General features: G+C 42.9%; 1 long non-coding RNA gene across 1 annotated transcript; it reads left to right on the top strand.

Annotated features, from left to right (window-relative positions):
* The first annotated feature begins 1,803 nt into the window (after positions 1 to 1,803).
* On the top strand, positions 1,804 to 19,906 carry LOC119488008. The gene is made up of 3 exons (XR_005206847.1): positions 1,804 to 1,814; positions 15,053 to 15,070; positions 19,590 to 19,906. It is a non-coding gene; the product is annotated as an uncharacterized LOC119488008 (long non-coding RNA).
* Positions 19,907 to 20,928: the final 1,022 nt, after the last annotated feature.

Below are 20,928 nucleotides of genomic sequence, written 5' to 3'. Positions count from 1 at the left end.
CTACCCCAAAACTGCCAGAGCATACTGCCAAACCACAGAGAGAGGGAGAGAGGGAGAGATGGTGGTGTATTTTTGGGCGCTGAGAACTGCAGAATGTCAGCATTTAATCCCTCCCCAGCTCCCCATTTTTTCCTTTTACTTCTTTCTTTTTCACTCTTTAGTCCTCAACCCCCTCCCCAACCACAGCAACTCCCCTCACACACACACATCCTCATTCAACATGAACACACATCGAGGTTCAGTCTTTACACAATGCTGGAGGAAGCAGCTTGTCAGAGGTGCTTCATCCCTTCACTCGAAGTGAGGATGTAAACATGTCGTGAAAGGTGTGTGTGTGTGTGTGTGTGTGTGTGTGTGTGTGTGTGTGTGTGTGTGTGTGTGTGTGTGTGTGTGCGTGCGCGTGCCGGTGTGTGTGCGTGCCAGTGTGTGTGCGTAGTGGCGACTGGCCTGCTTTAAAATCTGGCTTCCCAACAGACACTAAATCTGTGTTTGTTGCTTCGGCTTCTGTGTTTCTCTGGATCTCCCTCCAATTCTCACCAGTTCTGGGCAAACAGCTAAAAGTGCCGCATTTAATGAAGTTGTTCTTTGAGCTGCATTAGATGTGTGTGTATTTGTGTGTGTTTCCGGTGGAGTTATACTGGAATAAGAACACACAAGTTCACTGGAATGAAAATATTAATGACAACATACGCACTTGCTTACACAGAGAAAATACATTTAGAACAAGGCCAGTGAAGCGCGCACACACACACACGGACACACAATAAAAACACATAAACAAATGCATATTCACACAAATCCATGCACACACTTCCCTGCCACACACACCCACTACACACATTCACACTGTGTCAGTGATCCCACAGCATCTCTGGCTGGGCTACAGTGTCATCGCAGTGTGTGAGCGCCACACTCTGTCACTCTGCCTCGCTGGCAACCAGCCTATCAAAACGCAGCAGCCTACACTTCCTAGTGTGATGGAATTGAGCCCGTTTCTCCTCTCTTTTCTTTTTTTTTTTTCACTTCCGAAAGATCCCACAGTTGTTGTCAGGAATAGTTGTGTCAGGAAATTTTCAGACAGAGGATGCTAATATTCCTAAACACCTCAGTTGCTATTGACTCAGATGGATTAAAAGTCATTAGAACATGTGGGCTTTTGTGTGCTGAGCTCATTTCTGGCAGCCGCACATCAAAACAATGTAATAGGATTTCCTGACAGCGAAATGCAAATTTAAAATCTTTTCCCTTTGAAGTGTTAATTAGTATAGGTAAATAGAATCCATATCACCTACAGTACATGAAGCTATACCAGTTATAAACATTCAGCCGCGCTCTGTCATTCAGTCTTTCATTTTAAAGGGGACATATCATGCTCATTTTCAGCTTCATACTTGTATTTTGGGTTTCTACTAGAACATGTTTACATACCTTAATGTTCAAAAAGCACATTATTTTTCTCATACTGTGTCTGAATATACCTGTGTGGCAGCTGCCAATTCTCTGGTGCTTGCTGTTGTTTCCCTTTTCCCTGGTGTTTTTTTGGTTGAGTTGCTGAGTGATTAGAGGGTTATTCAGTTCACCTGTTGCGCAGGGTGTGGGGACTGGCTCTTAAATGATAGTTGAGAGCAGCTTGGTGCATTCCCCTCTCAGCCAATCAGGGTGTAACGACGCCCTTTCTGTAGGGCTTAAAAGAGGAGGGAAACTGCACACCCAGTGTCATTCTGATCTCTCCTTCACTCAATGCAACATGTGTTATCAGCTTTACCAGAAACTCTGGTCTGTTTTGGGCCCTTTTGGGATTCTGTGATCTTTGTGTTTTGTTTGTTGAGAGTGTTGACTCCTAGTTGGGGAAACAAGTTAAGTGCCAACCAATTAGGTTACCTGCACTGGGACGATTAGGTGCTATTTGTGCAACCGCTGGCTTGCCTTACAATAGCCTAACGCCTGCAGGCTGTATTTTTGTATTCTATTCATTTGTTGATTTTCAATGAAACCCTTTATACCCATTTCTTTTAGTGTATTTTATTTGGGAAAACTTTAAAGGAGGGTAAAAGGAAAAACACAAACCAATATTTCAGTTTCCTTAATTGTTTGTTAATATAGAGGCATTTGTTCATTATTGAAGAGGCATTTGTTCATTATTATTATTAAGAAGGCATTTTATTTTGATATTATTATGTGGATGGGAACTGTTTTTCAGTCTTCTGACTGAACAACTAAAGTCTGGGGAACTCAGTACCGCCACACCTGTATTCATCCTCTGTGTGAAACGCTCCATTTTAGCACCTGTCTCTTTAAGACCCCCTCCAGAAAAAGCCTGCTCTGATTGGCTTGCAAGAAAAATATGGTGCACCTTTGCAAAGCAACTCTGTCTCCCACAAAATGTACGTTCCCATACAACTAAACTGCACTCTCAATAACGTTTCGAGGGAATCATATTTTGTCACGGTTGCAGTTTTAAACATGTGGTTAACGTTGTAAATTGAAATAAAACAAAACAATAAATGCAACAAAACTTCTTAATTAGGTTTTGTAAATAAAACATCATGGTTTTGTTTAAAATGACTATGTTTCATACAAGACACTAACAGCAGCCTGTTGGGGGAAAGTCCTGTGTTTGTTGGACACATCCAACTCTCCACCCAGCCACCATTAGTGGACTTTCTTGCTTGTTATACCACATCACTTTCATTAACGGTCGCTCAATATACTACATCACCTACTCTGCCCGTTGCTTGTTGTACTACATTACTCGCTGCGGACTTACAAACACATGTGTGATACGTCAAAGACAAATTAAATGCGTGGCAAAATACATTTCCTTACAAACGTAATTGAGAATGCAGTTTAGTTGTATGGAAATGTAATTTTTAGGAGACAGGGCTGTTGCCATGGTAGTTCTCAAGCTGTGGGCAATATATTCTAATGAGCCTGCATGTGACATAGGAAGGGGAGGCAAATCTGAATGGCTTGTTGAATCACATGTTTTCTGATTTAGGCAGCCCACAAAAAACTGACTGAGTTGTCTTATTTCACAGTTTGTGGGTAGGAACTCCAGATACCTAAACGTACTGTATGTTCACAAACACTGACAAAGTGAGTCGATATGTACACAGCAACTACATACAGCAGCTCATGTGTTCAACGTCAGCCGTTTGTCCCGTGTCCTAAATCTCCTTCAGCAGGTCATTTACCTGCCCACCTACAGTGAGGCACTCCGGATAATAACATCAGCTACAGTGGCGAAAACCTAAAACACAATTTGTCTCTGATGATTTCATTAATTTCTCAGTGCAAGAGATTAAATTGAATTAAGTTCCTGGACTCCAAAAACAGGTGCTGGTTTTACTGTAAGTGGTCCCAGAAGGTAACAATGCCATTACCGGCTGATTCTGTTGGGACAGTAGCATACTGTTTACCTGGCTCGGCCCACAAGACCAAAAAAAAATTAAAGAACGCTGAGGTCTGTGTCCTTGACTCTTAAGATGTATCGTTCCCGGAGCGCTTCCGGCTTGGCTTGGCGCTCCATAAAAGACAATTAGCAGTGTGAAGGCACTGAGGGATCATTTTATTGTCACTGCACTAGCGACTCCTACTGGTTGGTCGGAGGCACATGTAGACCAGGTGCAATGCCGACATTTTAAATTTCTTTCTACAATATCCATGCATGCCAGCTACTGTATAATTAAAGTAAGGAAAGATCAATACACTATGTTTAAGATATAGTTAAAAGACTAAAGCTTAAGGTTCAGAAAAGACAGAAGTAACAGTTGCAGGTCTGAGACGAGATGCGAACTCTGCTTTCTTGCCAAAGAGCTGAGCACATTATAAGCCGTCCACCACCCTGACCTCCATACTCTTACTTTCTGCCTTGCTAAAGCGCCTACCGACTGTGCGATAACGACAATCTTACAAGTTCATTCAATGTCACACTGCGTGAGATAGCTCTAATGATCTCGGTCGCGATCTGTGCCAGACTGTACGATATCAATTTTGAGGCATGTCAGATGGTGCGATGAATGTCTGGTGAACCATGGCATTATGGTATAATTTGACAAAAACAAATAAGCAAATGCAAGCAGAGACATGAGATCTGCTCACATCCAAAATCACCAAAACAAGGAGGAGGACTTACATTACACCTGTTGTACTACACCATTTTAATCCCAATATCCTGACAGCAGTATTAAATGTAATGACAAAAATTGGTATTCTGTTTCATCGTAGGCCTATGTGGGAGTGTCAGAAGCTCCAGATACATTTATGTCTGTTACAAGCCAAACTTGTAATTGCTTTAAAATGGGAGGATATTCAGAGTCTTAATTCTAGTCAATGGATTAAGGAGTTTGGCATTAGAAAAATCTGACATAGTAAGAGGTAAAGTTGAGGATTTTGATGCTGTGGATGCCTTTCTTACATTTTATGAATGACCGGACTGTGTAGATGTCTGTGATCAGACAAGGATTGCTTTTTTGTATTGCACCGCAAGGTTGGCAGTTCGATGCCCGGTTCCTACTGTCTGCATGTCGAAGTGTCCTTGAACGAGACACTAAACCCCAAGTTGCTCCCCAGGCACTTCACAGCAGCTCACTGCTCCAAAGGATGGGTTAAATGTTCAAATGTCATGTATGTACCTGTATGTACCTGACAAATACAATAAAGTTTATGTTTAAAGTTTTCATGGTTGTGAATAGAGAGGGAAAATAGGATGATGACTGGATTGTATGCCTCTGATTTTGAATTTATTTTATTTTATCAATTTATTTGTTTGAATATTTTTTACTTTTGTACATTTTATTTCTTATATATGTTATTATGTATTTATTTTTACATACATGTTTATATTCAATATTATGCTTGTTAATATTCTCTTTTTACAGAAAATGTTGCGTTATTGGGGATGGGAGGGAAGGTTTCTGTAACTGCTTGTTCCGTTTATTCACAATGAACAAAAACATGAACACAGTTTGAAAATCACATTTAAAGGTGCTAAATGCGAGATTGAGAGCATTTCTATTGCCTCAGCACGGCTCTCAACGCAGCGACGGCTGAGCTAGTCGCTCGCAGCTAACAGTGCAACAAGGCTAATAGTGAACACAGTGGCAACAGTGGTGACAGAGCTAACAGTGTTAACGTGAAGCGGAACAGGAGGGTGGGTGCTACACTTCCACAAAGGCACCATTGGTTGGGACGGTGTTATCAGCTGTAACCGTCGTATGAGCACAGTGCAGAGTGACGGCCGTGACCTAGCCAGTGGGGCACGCTCACATGCACGAATATGATGTCCCAATGTCAACAAAGCACAGACAAGCTCAGATTACAACACACACACAGAGGGAGACTGACTTCATTCTCTGCTCAGGTAGACATTACTCCTCTATATCTTTACATTTGCTGCTATATTAATGCTCTGGATGTTGTATACAGCACCTTTAAAAGAGGAAGAGGATATATTGATGGTCGCGTCCAGGGAAAGTGGGCAACATGAAATGCCGATTTTGCAATGATAAACACGTTTAGCAGTAGCATTACGCTACGCTTCATCATTTCATGGCATATTCTGATTGGTTGGTTTGTAAAAGTGGGTCGTAGTCACATTGTGGGATTTTGGTCCAAGATTTCTGACACATCTTCTCTTCGTTCTCGAAAGCTCTAAATCGGCCGACACTAGTGGACGCATCTCACACAGTCTAAGATCCCCATTTTGGAATGACTATAAAAGCTTTCACCATGTTTCTCTCACGATTGCCAACACATTTGCACAGTGTAGAGGGGCCTTAAAGGGCACAATACTTCCTGCACTCAAACTGAATATTGGCACTGGAAGTCTGTGGCCTGCAGATTTGTCCAATATGAACGTAATTAGGGATACTGGGCTGGTTCAATGCCAACATGCAGGATGGCGTGCTCCATACACACACGTAGCGAGGCAAAGAATAACAACGTGCAAGTGATGTGTTAAGATATGATGCCATAGCCTTGGATGACCAAAACCAATACTATTCGTTTAAATATTTACCAATGCCAAAGGTGTTATCCTAACTATAACAAAACGTTTTATTTGCATACCTTAACATACTGTTATATTTGTGGATATTGTAAGCATAATTAAATACATATTGATAATGAATGTAATCTGGGATTTAACACAGTTGATTTGGGATTTCCCTTTCAGGGCTAATGAAGAAAAAAGTCATTAAGTAGCTCCGTGGAAATGTGTCAAAGGTACAGTAGGTTACAACACACTAAACAACACACATACAGTATATAATGTATAAGCACACATTCAGATGCATTTATTGACACTAATGCACACACAAACATAGTTACAGGCATACACTCCCACACGAGCACTCAACACTCACACACACATGCACGCACACACACACACACACAGCAGGCGTTCAGCAGTCATGCCTTTCTGTAGGATTCTCCTCTGGGTGCTGCGTCCAAGGTGAGTGTGCTGGCTGGCAGCTCCTGAGGAGTTGGTAGGAAGAGATAGCTGAGCGAAGCTATTAAAATACGGGCAGGAATTTCCCTTATCTCTCCCACCGAGGCTGCTCGCGCCGCTTTGTGCTATTATGGAGATAAAATGCACAGAGGCTTGGAATGAGGGAGGGAAGGAGGGGAGGACGAGGAGGGGAGGGCGAGGTTGGGGTAGAGGAAGGCGTAAGAACGTCAGATTTATGGAGCTAGGGAAGCTTAAGGTTATTAAATCGGAAGATTACTCGACTGCGAAATTGTTGAAGTTTTTACGAGAAGTTGAGGGATTTAGGCCGGTATTAAACAGCAAAGCATTAGGAGGCCAGCAATATACATTATTCACAATTTATTTTTACCCTTTTCTTCTATTCTGTTCACCCTTTTCCTTTAGTCCCCCAGTCTTTCTTCTCCCTGCTTTCATCAAGCTCGCAGACAATATCGAGCTCCTCCTAAATTCTTATTCAGAGGAGCATCTGCACCTCCCATTTTCTTCCCTCTACGGCGGCAGTGTGGAGAAAGAGAGAGTCAAAGAGAAAAGAAAGAGATACAGCAAAGGGAGACAAAAGCTGCTCCGACTGAGAGGATAGGCTTGTCATCCCGTGTTACAGTATTGACACCTCTCACAGTGTGAAGCAATGCATACATCTATCAGGGACATTCATCACTGTCAACCTTTTAGGGAGGAGATTGAGGGAGAGGTGACTGTAAAAGCAGGGGAAGATAAAAAAAAACACCTCATATTTTACATTAGGATTTGAATAGCTAAACTTACACGTTTACCGAGGCTAAGGAATACATTGTGCAATATGGGTAAATTGCTTTCATGGCGATAGGAGCATTAACTGTTGTGACATTGGGTGTATCTTCGGGGCAGATGAATAGCAACACTTTTACGACAATTTGTTGCTGCGAAGGGCAGCGACCAGACAGGAAAATGTCAAATATTCATCACTGACAAAAGGGACTCTTAAAAAAATATGTTCTTCACATCTACTCTTACAACATAATATATCTTAATACAGGTCCGGTTATGTTTGTTGTTTACTGTTGACTCTTATAAATGAGTCCTTGGTTTACAAAACAAATCACTTTCACTGAAGGGATCATCTATATTCTTAGAGATGAACTACAGGGTGAGTTTTTTGTTTTTTTTCAAAATGGATGCACCGAGTTTCACATTAGGACTCCACACTTGTACAGAATTTATTTGTGGATTTGTATTCCTAACAGTGTGTGTGTACGAGGGAGTGTTACCCCCAGTTTTCCTGAAAAGAGAAAAGCATTTGTCTCTTTCACAGCGGCCGTTACAACAGCGAGTCATATATATATATATATATATATATATATATATAAAAACGCACCACACCACAACTCACATCAAATATGGGTGAGAAATTTGTCTCCCCTCTGCCCCTACACACACACCACAACCCTACAACCTACACTATCCACCCCCTGCAAGGACTTAAAAGGGATGTGTCACTTCAGATCCACAACAACACACACAGCACTCCTGGCTGGTGGAGTCACACACACACTTCTCCTGCACCCACAGTTCTTCCATGTTGTCTATCATTATGTGCTTGGCTTCAAATGTTTACCATCTCTCTCTCTCTCTTTCTCTCTCTCTCTCTGCTCGTCTCATTCAGGTCAGGCTTGTTTTCTCTCAGTAAACGGGGAAAAAAAACAGTTTCTCAGAAAGGAACATCAGGAGGGGAAAAGTGAATAAAACATTTCTTTCACAACAAACTCTTTTGATAGCATGTACATATCCATATACACAAACATCCCTGGAAGAGCGTCCTCTCTCTTGCAGTGTCTCTCCACATATTCTTGCATTTCTTGCCATGGGAATTATATCTCTATATACATTTAAAGCAACAGAAATGCTATCTATTTTAAATGGAAGACGGCGGAGAGATTTCCTCAGTGATTATCTAAGGGCTTTGCATGTGTGTGTGTGTGTGTGTGAGTGTGTGTGTGTTGTTGACGCTGGTAAGCTGGTAAACACACAGCTGGCCGTGCTCTTTGATACACCAGGAGGCCTTGAGGATATTTCACACTTCTTTTATACTTGTATTCTGCGGCGCACTTTCTCATCCTCTTCTTCTCTTCACCTAATTTGCACAATTTCCCTCCATCCTTCACTGACTGCAGTGACTCGGGGAAGGATCTACGCACCCCCGACTGTGATCTGAGGGATGGGGAACTTTCTTAAAAGCCGGCCAGCCAAGTTTTGTGTATGTATTTAGGAGTATGATTGAGCATGTTTGTTGGTGTGTATCCTGGTGAAACTCTTCCTTGGATGTTTATATATGCACATTCTCTCATTTTCTTTTCTGCACTCATTTGCGTGTGTGGGGCGAGACCGATTACATTCTCACCAAATGCTGGTGAGACAGCAGCATAATGCAGCTAAATATGGCCAGCGACGTCTTGTCGTTTATGGAGGACTCCCCCACTGTTTGTTGACACTCAGAAAGAGAGCCAGCCATCTCCCGCTCCACTAGATAATTCTCCTCTGTGGCGTAGCGGAGAGAAACTTCATTAACCCCACTGCCACACAGTCAATCCTGGAGATGTGCATGTGTAATGTGGCTGAAAGCAGCCTTTTAACGCTGTAAACACTAACTTGCTAAACGTCAGGATGTATTACACACTCCAGCTAAATTGTAGAGAGCTGGTCTACCAGCTTGTGTTTCATGGGCTGTGGATAAGAACAAAAATGATGTAATAAATACTATATGAATGCAGATATGTATTTTCAGCAACAATGCACTCACATTACACGGTCCCACAAAACATTTGTGTGTTGAATTCACATTGATATGACACTTTGCACCAGTGTCACAACCCTGCATCCAGCGCCAAACCTGCACCGTCTTCCTCTTGTCAGTTCAAATTAGTCTCTACATCAGTTTTAAAGGTGATAAATGAGAGATTGGGAGCATTTCTATTGCCTCTGCATGGCTCTCAACATGGCGACGGCACTAACGGTGCTAACAGAGAAAACAGCGGCAACAATAGTGACCGAGCTAACAGTGTTAACCTGGGGGGGAACCAGAGGGTGGGCACTTCCGCAACGGCACCGTCGGTCAGGACGGTGTTATCAGCTGTAACCGCCGTATGAGAGCAGAGCAGAGTAGAGGCTGTGAGCTAGCCAGTTGGGCACGCTCACATGCACTAAAAGGCACGCACGGCAGGCCCGACAATGTCAATAAAGCACAGAGAAGCTCAGATTACAACACACAGAGGTAAAGCGACTTCGTTCTCTGCTCGGGGAGACATTACTCCTCTATATCTTTACATAAATAGTTGTTTGCTGCTATATTAGTGCTCTGAATATTGTATAGAGAACCTTTAACTGATTTGTTTGACACTTGGGGGCAGCAGAAACAACAATCTTTTCCTAAACCTAACTAAATAGTTTTGTTGCCTAAACCTAACCAAGTTGTTTCCTGTGAAGACGGAAGTTTATTTTGAAAAGACTGAAGCAGAAATTGACACGTGCGTCACGTGTTGCTGGAGATTCGTTGGAAAACGTGCGAAAAATGAGGAATAACTTTTCGTGAGATATCATACGAACTGTTGTATGAGAAAATGTTGTGTTATGACATCATCACACTCAACCCTGCACTATCTAAAAAAATGCTTCTGGCAGATGCTGTGTGTTGTAATCAAAAAAATCGTACACAAAAATAGACAAGTTCACAGGCAATTCCTAATTTAGCAACTTACCTTCAGGCTGTTGGTGGTTAAATAAAGCCTCCAGGGGCAAATGGAGCAACCCAGAAGTCCATCCTGCGTCCACCCAGTCCTCCCACTCCTCCCACTCCCTGAAGCCCACAAAGATGCTTCCTCCTGGGACACTACTCCCACTCTGCCTGGGGGCTGGAGTACATATGGATGTGTCGGAACCACCTTGGAAATCAAGAGAGAAGAAGAAAAAAAGAAGAAGAGAGCAGAACACAGTTAAAATATACAAAATGATGTATTTCTCTGGTGTTTGTGTGCACTTTGGTAAATGTTGGAAGATGAATAGAATCGTTTTAAGTTAAATAATGACTTTGGGAGGACACACAGTCAGGAGTTGCCGTCAGTGATGGCACCCAGTGTAAACTTTGAGCTGGGCAGCTGCCTGCATGTCGTTTATTTCCTCCAGTATCTGCCTCCAGCACACTCCCGCGTACCAGCCAACAGGCTCCTTCTGTTCCTTTATCACGCACACTGATATTCACACATACTGTAGGAGTGCAAAGGGAGTAAATGAGCACACAAACACACACACACACACACAAATGCTCACAGAGCAGATGAAAGGTGTGGCGACTGAGGGGAAAATAAGAGAGAAGACAGTGAAGATTGCAGCTTAACCTCTTGGCTCCGCTGTAAAGCAGCACTCAACTCTCTGGAGCCTCGCTGATAGCCATCTGTCTGGCAGGGGGAGACGGCTTCACCTTCCTAACGCATCAACACAACACAGGGGCAGCCACTCACACACACAACTAGCCTACACTGACATGTAGACAATGTAAAAAAAGACATTTTGAATATGACTTTGATGCTGTATAGCTTTCATTTATTAAACAGAAATTAAACCTGCAGTACGCAGAATGTTTTTGGCATCACTGGGCAGAAAATTCCATAATAACCTTTCAGCATAATTTAATTCAAGTGTTCTGAGAGATAACTAGACTTCTGCACCTCCTCATGGCTCTGTTTTCAGTCTTTAGAAAATCTAGCCCGTTACGGGAGACTTTGGCCAATCACAGGTCATTTCACAGAGAATGCATTCCTATTGGCTGTTCATTCAACAGAGGCAGCTGTCAATTACTTGCGAATTCCAATCATCGGTCAAACTAGGCAGCGCAGATCAAACATGAATCAATATTCTGTTACTGTAATGTCTATTTCTCACCTCAAATGTTTTCAGAAACATCATGTAGTGTACTGTTTAGCTGTAAAATGAGAAAGTTTACTCCGGCTGGTGGGCGGTGCTTGGTATTTCCTCAACTGATCTCAACAGGGCTGCCGGGTCACAAACTTTCTCATTTCACAGCTAAACAGTACACTACAAGATGTACTTTACTTTTCCTGTTTTGGTCAGAGTCGATAACGTTACTCACTCCCATCACCGCCGCTCTCTCTCTCTTGCTTCACCACTCACTTCCCACGTACTCACACACACACACTACCTACTGGCTCTGCTCCAAATGGCTCTAGATGTGGCCATTCGCGTTTCGCGTCGGCCACCATACCTCTCCAACACGAATGGCACACGGGAGAGGCTTCAATCGGTTGCAATCTGCTCACCTCACTGCTAGATACCACCAGATCCTACACACTGTTCCTTTAAATTCAACCTGCAAGTCTCATCATAAAGTTATTTTACTTCATTCATAAAAAAAAGTTTATATATTCAGCAAGTGCACCCAGTGATTAACGTCCATTTAAAGTGAGTGTGGTGCATTCATTGACGAAGAATGAGCTATAACTTGGAAATCCTGAACAGAATCCAAAACACTTTAGATTTTTGGCTATGAATCTGGAGCTTAGTCAATAGCTCCCTCTCAAGGTGATGGCTGAGCTAAAGAAAACCTTTTGCTGTACCCACATCCTCACCCTCCTCACTCTCCTCCTCCTCTCCCCATCCTGCCATCCTTTAGCCCCACTCTTAAAAACATAAATTCCTTGAAATCCTCCCACTTCTCCACCTCCGCCTCCCCTCCCCGCTCCTCGGTGTCCTCTCCACCCCTCGATCCATCTCTGTCCTCCTGATCAATAATCAATCTGCAGGGGCCGAGGCCAGGGGCCCCGCGCCATCTGTCTCCATCGGCAAACCTGAGAGAGAGAGAGAAAGAGAGAAAGAGAGGGGAGAGGGAGGAGATAGAGTTCAATCTATCTCCATCTATCTCCATCCTTGGTCAGGTCCACTCTGCCGGTATAGATCATAATTTGGAGAGGTGTAATTGCTGGTCAGAGACTGGGGGTGGATGCTAGAGGGGGGAAGGAGGAGGGAGGAGAGGAGGGGGGTGTCAATAATGTTTCTACAGTCCAGTCCTCCCCTCTGCCCCACCTCCTCACTCTCCTGCCTGACCCAGTTTCCCTCTTTTTCTCCTCTTCATCTCTTCTCCTCACTTCTCCTGTTATCTTCACTTTTCTCAATTCAATTTAGAAAAGATCCACAGAGCAAAACAACATAATGTATCACTCTTCTTCTTCTTCTTCTTCTACTCTGTGCTGGTGTGTGTAGTGCTGTGGGTTGTTTTCCACTCTAATCCTGGAGGACCAGCACCAACAACGCCTACCCTCAGCGTCTGTTTCTGCACTTGACACCCGTTTGAGCATTTATGCGTCAGAGGAGGACGCCGCTACTTTGATAATGATCTACCTAGTAACACCTGTCTCGGAAAAAATAACTCTTGGCTCCGTAAACGAATTGTCAAATACACTCGGGAAACGTTGCGCCGAGCTTGCCAAGACCCAGAGGAGAGATTTTTCCAACACCCTAATTCAATCACATTATTACCTGAGCGAGTACAAGCCACGTGACAGCAGCTGTGAAAGAAGCCTATCCAGCTCATCATGTTTGTTTAAACCCACAGAAAAAAACTGTTTTGCTTTCCTTTCATCCCCGAGGTAATGATGGAAATAAATCCATACATTTTCTTTCATTTTTGCCAATTTGGCAGAAGTTACCTCTCACTTGAAACTTGAGGATATTTTCCTCAGTCAGTCAGTCAGTCTTCTGCTCAGTCAGACGCAGGTTTTCTCTTATAAATCTAATGCATTAAAGGAATATTTGGGGTGTTTTGAAGTGGGGTAGTATGACGTACTAATCCATAGTCAGTGTATTACCTTTCCACCAAGCAGTTCAGTTCAGTTTAGTTTGTTGCACATTAAAGCCGTTATTTTTGTGTTTCCATTAGCAAAAGTTGTGGATGGTACGAATAGAACCACTCTATTTTTGGTACCACCGCGGTCGAGGTTCCAAGCGAGCTGAGCTGATACTAGAAAGTGGACTTAAAACACTGCTGACCGATGATTGGTCAGAGAGAATCGTCACTAGCGCGACACGGGACATCATGCACAAACCTGCCATTTTTAAATAGCCATTCTGACGTCAATAGAGACCGCAATTTTTTAATTCACTCAACCCCAATTTTTTTAAATGGCAGCTTGCAAAACTACACCATGCACACTCATTACTACATTCGATACCGTTGCTCAAGGCACCTTTTACCGCCGGATTAAAGGAGAATCGCACTGGCTTTTCCATTAACTACAACGTAAACTCATCCGCAGCAACAGTAAACGCTCAGAGAAAGTGCGCCGGGAGTGTGGTGACATAGTTTAAAGAGCAAAAGAGAAAAAAATCAATAACCGTTTAATTGTAGCCTACGCTATACTTTATTTACTCGTCTTATTTTCCGACGGGGAACTGAACTGAAAGTAAAACTTATCTATGCTGTTTTTGGCAGTGGAGTCTGGTGGCTTTGAAGAGAGCATAGATAAGTTTCACTTTCAGTTCTCCATCGGAAAGACTTCACACAACCCCACTTTAAAACCCCCGAACTTTCTCTTCAACAAGACAAAGAGTCAACAGTCATACTAGCAGCTCTGTGAGGCTATATTTTGTCACAGCAGTGAGCGAAATGCTAACATGATGTTAAGTAGATATAACGCTTACCATGTTCACAATCTTAGTTTAGCATGTTAGCCTGCTAATATTTGTTAATCAGCACTAAACATGAAGTACAACTGAGGCTGATGGGAATGTCACTAGTGTTGCAGGTATTTGGTCATAAACCAAATCAAACTTTAGATATGACTATAGCACTATATGGAAAGTGACGGTATCACCAAAGTGGTAACAGGGGGACATTAATGTGTGAACCACATTTCATCATGACAATCCATCCAACAGTTATTGAGAGATTTTGCTAAAAAACACAAATGTCAACCTTTGGTGGTATCGGAGGAAAAGATCAGGGGATCACCAGAGTCACTAGGTTACATCCTCTGGGGAACATAAATATCTACTAAATGTTCTGCCAATCCATCTAGTACATGTTGAGATATTTCACAGGATAATTGAAAACTTTGACCTGCTGGTGGCACAAAAAGTGAAAGTTAGGGCATCACCAACATCAATACAATTAATAGTCATAGCACCATGGATATCTGTACTTAATTTAATGGCAATCCATCCAATAGTTTTCAAGATGTTTTACTAAAAGCCCAAACTGTCAACCTCATGGTGGCGCTAGAGGAAACGTCACGGGATCACCCACCTCCTGCTCCACCAAGCTGCACTAACAACACGGTTAACCTATCACATCTCCCATCTTCAATTAAAACACCAGTAAGAAAGGATGTGCTAATTTGAGATTCATCAGTGCGGTGTGTGTCTCACATTGCAGAAAAGCCATTTTTCCATTTTACTTCTGCCTGCTTTCATCAGTTAAAACTGTCGCTGGTGGACGACACAAATACAGGGGCTAAATAAACGAGTGTGTGAGTTTGCTAGTATGTTTTTGAGAGACAACATTTCCGTTCTTTGTTCCAGCTCAACTGAGAAGGGTGTGTCATAAGAGGAAAACACATATTCTCACACACACAGCGATGCGTGGGCACTGACTGAGCTCCTGTGAGTGAGAGTACCTGGTCTGTGAAGGATAACCCAAAGGGGAAACAAAGAGCCAATGAAACTTTAATGAGCTGGTCACGTATCAGCTGAAGCCTGCTGCAGCTGCAGCGCTCCCTGTCTCTGCTCGGCTCTCAAACCACTAACTTCTCTCCCCAATCAAACCGATAAGAAAACCTCTCAAACAAGATCACAGGGAGAAACATACAGAAGATCCAAAGATGTGGATGCATTTTGTGTTTCTGTTTCAGGTTCTGCACTTGTCTTCCTAACTGCTCTCAAGAGATTTGGTATTTGTTGTGCAAAGCCAAGGACGTCTGAATGACAATATATACTTTAGTAAATATTCAAATTGCCAACAGTCCAGTATACTCAGTACGCAGATCAGACAAAGTAGTTTGGGAATACTTTTTACGGTTTACATTAGCCAACTTCTTGGATCTGTGTGGTTGAAACTCTATGTGTATTTTATCTTTATGTGTCTTTATGTACTTTATGTGATTATTATACACAAATCCGGGGAAGTCACCATTACTGCAGTGGCTCCTCCCTACAATACGTGCAACGTTTGCATGCAAGCTGTCCAATTGTACAATTTTCTTCTTTTACCTTTACTTTCTATTAGGGCTGTCAAAGTTAACGCGATAACGCAAATTTGTTTTAACGTCACAAATTTCTTTAATACATTAACGCAATCGATCTTTCTGAGGTTGTAGTGGGCTCAGAATTAAAGCTAGAGTGAAGATACTGGTATCATATGTAACCAGAATCTAAGGAATCCATTGGTACCAACCATCTCATACTAGCTTGTCGCAAGGGAGGTTATATAACGCTCCAAACTTGCGCTAAATTTTGGCGAGGAAAAACTGGCGTGGCCATTTTCAAAGGGGTCACTTGACCTCTGACCTCAAGACATGTGAATAAAATGGGTTCTATGGGTACCCAAGAGTCTCCCCTTAACAGACATGCCCACTGTATGATAATCACATGCAGTTTGGGGCAAGTCATAGTCAAGTCAGTACACTGACACACTTATTGTGAAATATTACGTTAGATGAACTAACTAGGGCAACCAATAACCACAAAGTAAACATCATTCAGTCGGCATCACGAACAGAACACGTACAAAGTGTCTGCTAACCGTGTTAACTGCTGACTATCAGCCAAATGCGTCGTGGTTGCTCGTAGTGACGGCAACTGTGTCAAAAAAAACCTTTGAAAAACCTTCAATTTTACTTCAATCAGTTTTAATATAGGCTACTCATCTGTTTATTATCTACGCCAACCATACGTAAGATACTATGAGCAACAACAGGCACATTCTGCTGAAAGTCCAACACAAATTCACCAGTTAACACGGTCAGTAGACACAGACTTGCCATCGCAGTAATGGTGGCAGATGGTGGAACACACAAAGCGGTATGCTGTATGTATTAGTATTTAACAACATATCTGGATTGCTCTTATACGACAAACTCTACCTACCTTGGATTTCATGCAGATTAAAAAAAAAGGCTAAACATTTGCAGATATTTGACCTGCAGGTCTTTAAAAAAAAGCACTGCTGCCATTCCTTCCCTATCCCTCCATGTATAATATACATACAGTGTACTATATGTGATATGCTAATAAATTCTGAACACACGTTAAAAATGATGCCGGCCTCTCCCAAAGCCCCCGTTCTCGCTGTTCCTCATCAATGCTTTCTGCTGAAACGTACGATTTGCAATATGCAGTTAATGAGTTGTTGAAGGCTGAGAATGAATCCCATTCTAGCCATAATTGTGTAAGGTTTCCCGAGGGGGCGAGCGAGCGTGTGTATGTGTGTGCATGAAAGTTTTTTGCATGTGTACTCCAGCATGTATGTGTGTCCTTGTGTGTGTTCTTATCTGTGTGTGTGCGTGTGTGTGTGTGTGTGTGTGTGTGAGTCAGTGTGTGGGTGTGTGCTTGTCAGTGGAAACAGAAGCGTCTTTAATCTTCATTTGATGACTCTCACTCAGAGCAGAGAGGCTGCAAACACTGTAAGTACAAGTGAAAGAAAGAAAGAAAGACAGAAAGAAAGAAAGAAAGGATGGAAACAACATTGCGAAGTGCAGAGTGAGGAGAAATACAGACCGAGGGAGAGGAAGAGGAGTGAAACACCTCTCCATGATTGTGAGGAAGATGTTGAGGAGGAGATCTCACCAGGAAAAGAGCCAGAGAGGGAAGAGCTGTTTTCACACAGACCTACTTCTGTCAGTCAGTCGAATGTCGCTGAACATTTAGCGAGAAGCTGCAGAGACACACACACACGCACACACACGCACACACACTCCACTAATACTTCACCATCAACAACAAATAGAAGAAAAAAGAAAAACATTAAAAAGTGTGAAAATTGTGTGCAGGAGTGGTGATCAAACAATCCCGGAGAAGGTTTCTAAATTTAGCATTTTACACTTTAACAGTGAGGTACAGTATGACAGTGTATGTGGTGTGTGTGTGTTTGTGTGCATGTATTACTCATGTTGTGGGGACTCGCCTTCCTTTTGGGGACAAAATGCACGTCCCCATAACGTAAATCATTACATTTTAGGGTGAAAACCATATAGACTGTATATAAGAAGTGGACATAGTCACTGTGACGTCACCCATTGGTTTGTGGACTGCCGTTTGTTAGCCTTGAGTTTGCGATTTTGGCCGTCGCCATCTTTGTTTTTTGCAAGCAGAAGTGACACAAGAGGGTGGAGCTAAGTACAACCGAATGCTGAATACGACATTTTTAGGCAACCAAATAAACTTTCATGAACTGAAACCACACTGTAAAATGATTAAAGTTGTAAGACGAAAGCAAGGACAACTCCCAGACCGGACAACGCCATGGTAACGACCTGTCAATCACAAGGTAGCCATGCCCTGCTTTATGGTCTATTTGACTCTAAATGGGACCATAATTTACTAAATGAACATCATGCTGTGTTGAAGATGATTTGAAATTAGCGATTGAGACCATAAACTCATGTTTACAATGTTTACTGAGGTAATAAATCAACAATCAGACTTCTTTTTGCAACCAGAGGAGTCGCCCCCTGCTGGCTAAAGAGCTTCTTAGAAAGAATGCAAGTTTAAGGTACTTCATCATTAGCTTCACTTTTCAGACCTGGAGGTAGCCCACTGATGAAGACTTGGTTTAAGGTTGGGGTGAGGTTAGGTTTAGGTTAATGTCAGGTTAAGGTTAGGATTAGGCTAGTAGCGGTTAGGGTAAGTCTCCAGGAAATGAATGTAAGTCAATGCATTGTCCCCAAAAGTGATGGAAACACGGCGACGCGTGAGTGTTTTAAGGTTTACTGTGGCAGTGAAAGGTGGGAGCTCATCATGCTTGTCAAGAAAGACATGCTACACCTCCTGTAGGATTTAATGCACACACACATACACAGCAAAACACGTGTGCACACATAACACAAACAGAAATCAACCCAATGCACACACACACTTTCACATTCCAGCACACACCTTATCTGCCCCAGCAGTGTTGACTGACACTCTCCACTTGAGGAGATTAAGTGTGCTCATGCTGTGTCGGCACAGCTTGACGTCCATTTATCCTTAAAACTCATATGAAGCATCTCCGACATGCACACACGCACACCACACACCACGTGCACGCTCCCCAATTTCCTTGTACACACCTGCTACTTTATTGTCACTGCTGTCATTGGAGAAAATAAAAACCGGTAGCTGCAGTTTTGCTTTTCTTCCCACTTAAATCAGGTGTTTACATGGTCACTGGGAACACTGGGACTGTGATAGTAGGTAGAAAAACACATTTAACCGTCGTAGATTCTCAGAAAATGAGGATTCTTTAAAACCATTTTGTAGGTATGTGGTTTTCAACCAACATCAGCTGTGTGCTGTTTAATTGCCACGCGGAAAGAAGGAGCCTGTGGCGTTTGTGGTTCCAACAGCAGCAGATTTAACCAACACACTATAAATACACACAGGCCATCTGGGTACTTGCAGGGTACAGATAACTCGCTGGCAACTGCTGCTGGTCTCTCTTAACATTAGTAGGCTATATTATTAATTTTTACCATTTTACAGTCTGCTGAGCTAATAATGGGACCACGGTGGGCTACATGAGGAGCTCTTATGGGACAAACTCAGCAATAAGAGCCTGATTTAGTTATATATAACAACCGTTTTTGTACTATTTGGTTTCTGGTTTTAAAAGGGATCTCCCAGGAAGCCAGCCAAGTCAGGTTGATGGCAGCTGTGTGTTGGCATCAGTAGACCAAATGTGAGCTGGTTCTGGCAAAGGTTGGATTACCAACCAGGCAAAGGGGACGCCTGTACCAGGTTCACTTTGTGCCATTTGTTTTTTTCTTTTTTTGGTAATGTGATTAGATATTTAAACGTACAATATCAATCAGATGCCACATTATTAAGTAATCTTCTAGAGGGGTCCTGTGTCAAACTATAGTTATTAAACCATAACAATTTTAGTTCAGTCAGGACCACTTTAGTCAAAGACACTTATTACATTGCAGTAATATATACATTATATTTGGCGGTATGGCTCTGCTCTGGGACCTCCCTGCCCATCCACGCGCATGCGTGGATCCACGAGCCTACGTGGTAGCATGAGGCAAGGAGAGCACTCCTCCTTGCCCTTCCATGTGCACACATGGAAAGCCAAAGGCAGGGAGAGCAGCAGCAAAGACCCCCCTGGGTGCAGAACAGAGCCGGAATCAATGACAACAGAATTGACATTGATTAAGTCATAAACAGTTAGGGGTGGGCGACACATCGAATATAGTCGATGTATCGCGGCTTGTCCCCCGCGCGGTACAGAAAACGACTACATCGCGAACATCGAACACAAATTGTCATGTAATGTTTCCAAGCCAACCCTTTTTGTATGAAAGATTAAAATTGTTCCAAAGAACCACTAATGAATATCAACAGAGATTTTAATGCAGACATATGCTGCAGGGACTACAAGATCATAATATTGGTGTGATTGTATGCATCAAAGGGTTAAATTGAGCATTTATGAAGTGCTTAGAGGATATTTGAAAATATTGCGATATATATCGTGTATTGCGATATAGCCTAAAATATCGCGATATTATCCTAGGCCATACCGCCCAGCCCTAGAACAGTATTAAAAGGAGGTGGTGGGGTGGAGGTGGGTTGCGAGCGGCTTGTAGAGGAAGCAGCAACGGTAGGCTGGCTGAAGCAGCTTAAATAAGGCGCCCTGTATGAAATTGACCAATGAATGCATAGAGAGGAATCAGCTGATCTGTCAGCTGATGCATCAGCTGATTGGGCTGGCTTAAGATCAGCTGTTATCAGCTGATCGCCATCTTATGAGCAGAGCTTGACATCATGGCCTGCCTGAACTAACGCTACGCTCGATTTTATGTTGTGCTCAAATGGTGCATAACCTTAAAAGGTGCTAAACGTGACTGAGATTGAAATTGAAATTGAGAGCATTTCTGTTGCCTCTCAATACGGCGACGGCTGAGCCGGTGTGCTAACAGCCCTAACAGTGCAAACTACAGCAACAGAGCTGACAGTGTTTACCTGAGGGGGAACCGGAGGGTGGACACCACACTTCCGAGACGACGTCGTTGGTCGGAACGGCGTTATCAGCTGTAACCGCCATATGAGCGCAGTGCAGATTGGCGGCCGTGAGCTAGCCAGTGGGGCACACTCTCATGCAATAAAAGGCATACTGTACGCAGCCAGCCCGGCCTTGTAAACAAAGCACAGAGAATCTCGGATTACATCACTCACAGAGGGAGTGACTTCATTCT

The sequence above is a fragment of the Sebastes umbrosus genome, chromosome 5, assembly GCF_015220745.1.
Source record: "Sebastes umbrosus isolate fSebUmb1 chromosome 5, fSebUmb1.pri, whole genome shotgun sequence".
Classification (NCBI taxonomy): Eukaryota; Metazoa; Chordata; class Actinopteri; order Perciformes; family Sebastidae; genus Sebastes; species Sebastes umbrosus.
This window is presented reverse-complemented; position numbering and strand designations above follow the sequence as displayed.